Genomic DNA, 6885 nt, shown 5'->3' with positions numbered 1-6885 from the left:
AACCGAAACTAGTGGCTCGAGGCCCTGGCAGCACTAGAAATCAGCCGCTATGTGAACGTGACGTCAGGATCGTTCTCGTTCAACGAGTAAGCAGGTTGATCAGCAGCTACTTCTGTTGCGCTAGCCGTCTAAAGGTAGGAGGTAAGCTGATTTTATTTTAATTCTGTATATGTGGTAGTTATCCAGCACATGTAGGAAGAGTTAGTGCGTATACCCAAAAGCTAGTGACTGGAAAACCCGTAAACTCGTACAGTGCCGTACTCGGCGGCCGCTGCCGCCGTGCGTGTGCCATGCCGTACTTGTCGCTAGTATACCCAAAAGGTAGCGACTGGAAAATGAGTGAACTCGTTCAGTACCGTACTCAGCGGCTGTCGCCGTGTGTGCAGTCTTCCGTACTCTGTCGCTAGGCCTAAATTGTCATTGGGGCTCCGTGGATGCAGCGGCGTTGCTCTACGACGCGCTGCCAGTGAAGTACAGTACTGGGGGCCCTCTCGCTTTCACGCTGCGGGTCAGTAACAGACACGAAGCTTTGAGGCTTTCCGGCACGGGCTGCTGCGTTAGGGCTGTACATGTCTGTTTTTGCATTCTTTTCTCCTTGGGCGCGTAAAAGCCAAAGTCCACTCGTCGAACAGCGTTTACCCACACCTTCTTCAATTTCTGGTACGTTGGAAACTTGTGAAAAAGCACCTCCGGGTTGTGCAGCGGGTTGTTTGAGCAGCCCACAGCACTACAAGTTCTACTCGGCATCCTTCGAGGAACAGCTGGGCAGTCTTGGGCGCTACGAGTTGCTCGCTAAAACCAGTCTTTGAGTCCTCACAAGCAAATAAACAAAAGGCTATACCGAAGCTACACGGGCTACAGATAAAAGCAATGGCTAAACATGACAATCACAAGTCCAAGTAGCGGTGGTAGCGGCTCAAAGAAGCTCACTCCGCGTAACGCTTGGAGGAAAAAAAGAATGATACTGACGTCACGGCCCAATGTTGCTTTAGTGATTGGCAACCCGCTAGCCGACCGCTAAGGTGCAGCGGCTCGCGGCGGGTCACATTTTTATTATCGGCATTAGTTGAGAATGCGGCATCCCACGGACGTAATATTTTGGCTGGGGTCGTATTTTGTGTCACTACAGCGATACTAGTAATTTCTTTAATTTCGAGTTTTGGCCGGAGTTGCCCTTTAAAGTCATCGTCCGGATTGTCCTTGGATAACTGTCAAAGCCGTAGTCGGGATCGTCTTCCATGAAATTGTTTGAGTCTTCGCCTGGGTCATCATCAGTGTCGTCATCAGTCTCGTCACCACGGTTGAAGACTGTTTGTCATCGAGGCCGTTGTCAGGTTGGTTGTTGACATTGTAGCCGGGTTTGGTCTTTGGAGTTGTCGTCCGTTTCATCATCAGCGTAGAAGTCGTCATGATGTTTTCGTCTAAGTGTGGTAGCCAGGGGCTTTGTCAAGTTCATTGTCCGGGTCGCTTCCGAGGCCATAGTTGAGGTCGTCATTGGTGTCAGAGTTGGAGTCGTCCTCGGATGATTTCAAGGACGTCGCCTTCACGATCGTCGTCTTCAGAGTTATCGTGTTCACAGATGGTACGCTTTATGGGCATAGACTGCGTTACCCTGCACATCCACCAATATGTCATGAACAAAAACAAACTTGATTAATTAAACTTCAGATCAATGTTAAATGCAGCGAACTTGTGCCGAGAAACATAAAGTAACAAAGACCGCACATACTTTGACAGCGACAAAAGGACGACTGACTCGAGCAGCCATGCGAAGCTCTTTTTGTAAGCCCGTAGGTATCTAGAAGGTTCCGAGCTCGAACAAACAAGATTCTCGAGTCATCTCAAACATTCTAGGCGTGCAAACAAACAAAGGATTCCCCATTCCACCCAACTCCATTGCAGAGAATTGGAATTTTCTAATACTAATTCCATTCCTTTGAACTCCTGGAAAGGAAAAACTGGGCTCATTCCCACTCCTGGAATGGCTGAACTGCTGCATTCCATTCCTCTCAATCCCTCCCAATTGTGAAAATGGCACTTGACAGCTAGTACTAAGTTACCGGAAAATAACGTCGGCGTAAAGCTGGCGTTGTGAAATGCGTAGACAACTGCAAAATTCAAAACCCTACCCGCAATCATTGATTTTACTAAGTTGAGCTTTGGTCGCACATAGCACTAGTGGCAATTGGTATGGGGGCACTGCAGATATTGATCGCACCACCAGGTGTAAAAGCCTCGTAACAGAGAGGAAAACTAAGGTGCCCATCTTTTCCACAAAAGAACCGTATATGTCCTCCACTTTTACGAGATACATAATAAGTGAGGAGTCACGTGATTAACGAAGTGCGGGCGGTGTGACATTGTCCCTGCCTGGTGGCCTGCAACTGGTGCTGTATTCACACATGGTCCCAACAGCCTTATGGTTGCATCTCGCAGCACCAGGAACGACACTTTGGCTGTGTTTCAAATCTTACCCAAATAGATCCGAGTTACTCCGGTGGGTCGTGTCACATGACAACACAGATTGAAAAGTGCTGGGCACAGGTAGTTTTTGGAACGCTGAGGTACAAAACCCTTACCCTGGATTAAGATAGAGTAAATTGCCCTTGTTAGCCTACAACTCTACAGTTTGGGTTGCTTCACTGGGGTTGCCACTTTCATCCTCGAAGGAACATAAGCAGTCAGATAACCAAACCGTCAGTTACCTAAGTGCAATAATGCCGTTTCGAAAGCCCCTTTGACGGCATCTAAGCAGCTCGCATTAGAACAAAGCCTATTCCATTCCTACTCTATTCTGGGCAAAATGTGTGGGAACCATTGGGTTCCCTCTATCCCTATCCAGGCCTAGCTTCAAGCAGGCCGTGGGAGTCGTCGTCACCAATGGCGTCGGCCTCCCGGATACAAGGAACCACGAGGCCGAATTCCCCGAAGGGGCCGGCTCTCCCTTGCCCATTTGGGTGAACGCGCCTTCGGCACACCCTTAAGAGTTATAATGGACGCGACTGCTAGTGGCCTCCCCGGGCGCGTCCATTCTCCGAGGCTACATAAGCTGGCCCCGAAGGTGGGCCAGGGGCTCTCGTAGGCGGAGGCCCTGGCTCTACGGAGCTCGGTTTTTCTTTGTGGGCCTCCGACTTCCCGTGAATCTGTCTAATGCGGCAGCGCGGGAAACCGACCGGGTGATACTGGCAATTGAGCCAGCGCCCAGACTTTTCTTGTCTAAGAGCGAAGCGTGCTGACATTGCAGTCAATAAACACGTCTTTATCCGGACCCAAGGAACTCTTTGTGTTTCTAAGTGGTAACACCCCAAAAGGGCGAATCCCACATCTGGCGCCCCAACGTGCGGCTTACCGTGGACTGCAAAGACAGCAGCATCCATCTCCTTTCGCTAAGATAGCGAACCAGGTCAATTTCCGGCCAAGGATCAAACAGGTGGACAAAGGGAGAGGCGAACGCCCGACACCCAACGCCACTCAACGGCTTAGTGGCCACGTCAGCCACGCACGGACACAATGCAGTGTCTTTTCAGCCGAGCTCGCTTCCAAACGGAGGTGACTAAACGCCCGGAATACGTCCGAGGCATTCCCTTTCGGGACGACGCCAGCCTACTTCGCTGGGGAGGCGCACCTGCGCTTTTCGAGGTCAAGCCCGTTCTCGAACAAAGCACGGTGACGCAACACGAAGCAAGTGCAGCTTTTTGCCTTCGAGACGGCTCGCGGGGCCCACCCAGAGTCAGCGCACAAACTAAAAGCGTATCTCGGAGCGAGAAAATGCGCAGTGCCTGCAACACCGGTTCCAGTCTAGCGAGGTTGCGGAGACCGCCGATGGTGCCCTTCGTCGCCGCGTCGACGGACCAGTAGCCATCAGGTTGACCAAGCGACCCCGGAACAAAGGCCCCCCAGGAAAACTGAGTGAGTCAAAATGATTTCCTTTTTACTTCGCCTTTCCTTCCCGCTATCAAGGGACAGAGGACTGGCGTGAGCATGGTTTTCGGCTACTAGAATTTAGTATGTTCCGTTTACCCGCGATCGACTCCGGCCAAAAGTCAGTGAGCGTCGCACGCAACAATAACGTTAGGAACCCTTGAGGGCCGCCTATCGAGTTGCGACCCCGTAAAAGCGACGTTAATTGTGGAAACGCCGCGGGGTCCGGGAGCAGTTCAATCGTGCTACCGGGCAGTGCAACAGGTTGAACTGCGTCCCGAGATGATTGCGTGTCCGATTAAGGTAACCGCCATGCGGTCACTGGACGAGATCGTGAGCCGCGGAACTCGAAGTGTTCGTTGGGAATCGACGGTAGCACCGATGAGTTTTTGACGCTCAGCAGAACGATCCGGGGTGTAAATATGTGAATAGTTGTAAATATTTTCGCGGACTCTGCGGAGTCGGGCGGTGCGTCCGCCGGGCGGTACGCTCGCCACTAACGTCGCTAAGCAACTCGTATTGTTGCAGACGGGCTTTGGCAGCCGGGCAGCGTACTCGCCGGGTCGAGCAACTCGTGTTGTTGCCGATCGGTGCCGTAAATAGTCTGGTATTGCTATTGGCACGGGGTTTCTTTTTTTGATTTGGGATCGGTTTCTGTTCTTGCTGATGCGGATAAACTCGTGCTACGTCGCTTGGCCTCTACGAACGTTGCAGTTCAGGTGGCTGTCCTGCGCGGCTGGAAGGTGCATTCGGTGCTCTCCTTTGTTCGCGTTGGCCAGGGCAGCACGCGGCTCCAAGACTTTTCGAAGTTAGGTCGCTGTGCTATACCTGGCCACGGGCACTTATGTTTTAGCCTCAGGTAAAAGCTAACACGTTTGAAAAATAACAATGTTGGCGAGCCTGCCCGATTGCAGCCCTGCATCGTTTCATATTACAAGAAAGGACAGGGTGGCGCATTTGACATTTCATTGCGCCCGCAAATCGAAGCGATTAGGCATCGTTAGCAAAAGCAGCTACAAAGAACTTTGCCTAGTCGATCAGTCACCAACAAATCTATTGTCCGGGGTGACGCGAGTCAGCTTGGTATGTGGGCATCCGTGTTCACATTAAGCGGAGTCGTGGAACTATTTTCACAATAACTTCGCGAGCCGAGCCAGTGCGACGCACGTGACTCACGGCAGAAAAGACATCTTTGTCTCTGCCTCTTTTTATCTCTGGGGCCTTGTGCACCCCGAGATTGGTCGAGTGTCCTCAGTTGGACGGCTCCACCTTGCTCGGAATTTCCGAAGCTTCCTTCTTGGGGAACGAAACGGGAGAGGGGGGCAGAGCGCAGGCGGCATTCCAGTTCCCGGCGGTTCCCGGGTCATGGTTCCACACCGAAGCGGCATTGACGCCAGGGAGCGTCATCGTCGCCGTCCCCGGCCTGCCTGTCCAGATCCGGCTCCTCGGCTGCTGGCCAAGATGGCGGCAGCCACCCTCCCCCTGCCTGGACTCGTCCCCAGGCCAGCAACACGTGGCATCTCGTCGCAGACCCAAGCTGTGGAGCCGTGCCGACAGCAAGCAGCTCGCATCCGCGTCACGGACCCGGTGACAGTGCCCGTGCCACTTGGTGCGTCCCCCAGGAGAGACGCCCAGCCGCCGTACTTTCTGTGACCCTTCGAACATTTCGTCATGGGGTGTCCGGGCCGTCCTTCCTGCGCAAGCCAGGCCACTACACGGACATTGCAACGCTACTCCCGGTAAGCCTGCCAAGAAGCGTGGGCTGCAGAGTTCGGCTGCACCCGGGGTCCACTTACAAGCAGCGAGCTAGCGTTTTTCAGCATGTACCGCGCTGATTGTTTTTTTTATTTCTTTGTTTTTCTTCGCGGCATGCTCCTTCGCTCTAGCGTTTCGTTTTTTTTATTTTGTTTTGAGAGCCGGTAGGCCATTTTATTTTTAGGCCTACCTTAGCCTTGAGGAGGGGGGAGTGTGGGAACCATTGGGTTCCCTCTATCCCTATCCAGGCCTAGCTTCAAGCAGGCCGTGGGAGTCGTCGTCACCAATGGCGTCGGCCTCCCGGATACAAGGAACCACGAGGCCGAATTCCCCGAAGGGGCCGGCTCTCCCTTGCCCATTTGGGTGAACGCGCCTTCGGCACACCCTTAAGAGTTATAATGGACGCGACTGCTAGTGGCCTCCCCGGGCGTGTCCATTCTCCGAGGCTACATAAGCTGGCCCCGAAGGTGGGCCAGGGGCTCTCGTCGGCGGAGGCCCTGGCTCTACGGAGCTCGGTTTTTCTTTGTGGGCCTCCGACTTCCCGTGAATCTGTCTAATGCGGCAGCGCGGGAAACCGACCGGGTGATACTGGCAATTGAGCCAGCGCCCAGACTTTTCTTGTCTAAGAGCGAAGCGTGCTGACATTGCAGTCAATAAACACGTCTTTATCCGGACCCAAGGAACTCTTTGTGTTTCTAAGTGGTAACACCCCAAAAGGGCGAATCCCACAAATGTAACTACTAATTTCATTCCCATTCCATTCCAGTGCTGCCACCATTTTATTTGCATTCGATTCCAGGGTTGTGGAAGTGCGGAATCGTTCCAACTCTGGAGTGGCAACTCCTCAACACTGGTGATAGTCACCAAGGCACCCAGTTCAGTGTGAATGCTGTCCTCACAGCCCATCCAAAGCTGTTATTACTGTAACAAACTCCAGTACGACGAAGTAGTTGAATTCGGAAGCCTGTTGTGCAGATTTGTACCTTGCATTGTTTCCGGTATTTTTTATTTCTTTTGTATTTCATAATGGACAACAACCGTTGTAATCTCGGTATTGTTGCCAAACCTGAAGGTTTTATCGGTGCACTTTTAAATAAACACATATATGCCACAGCCGCAGCTCAGCGATGAGCACTTACACTGCGACTTAGGTGTTTCGTAAGTATTCATTTTGATTGCGCGATAATGATGTTTGTCTTCTGTTAGAAT

This window comes from Ixodes scapularis, unplaced genomic scaffold, assembly GCF_016920785.2.
Source record: "Ixodes scapularis isolate PalLabHiFi unplaced genomic scaffold, ASM1692078v2 PGA_scaffold6__148_contigs__length_123643588, whole genome shotgun sequence".
Taxonomy (NCBI): Eukaryota; Metazoa; Arthropoda; class Arachnida; order Ixodida; family Ixodidae; genus Ixodes; species Ixodes scapularis.
Note: the sequence above shows the minus strand (reverse complement) of the source record.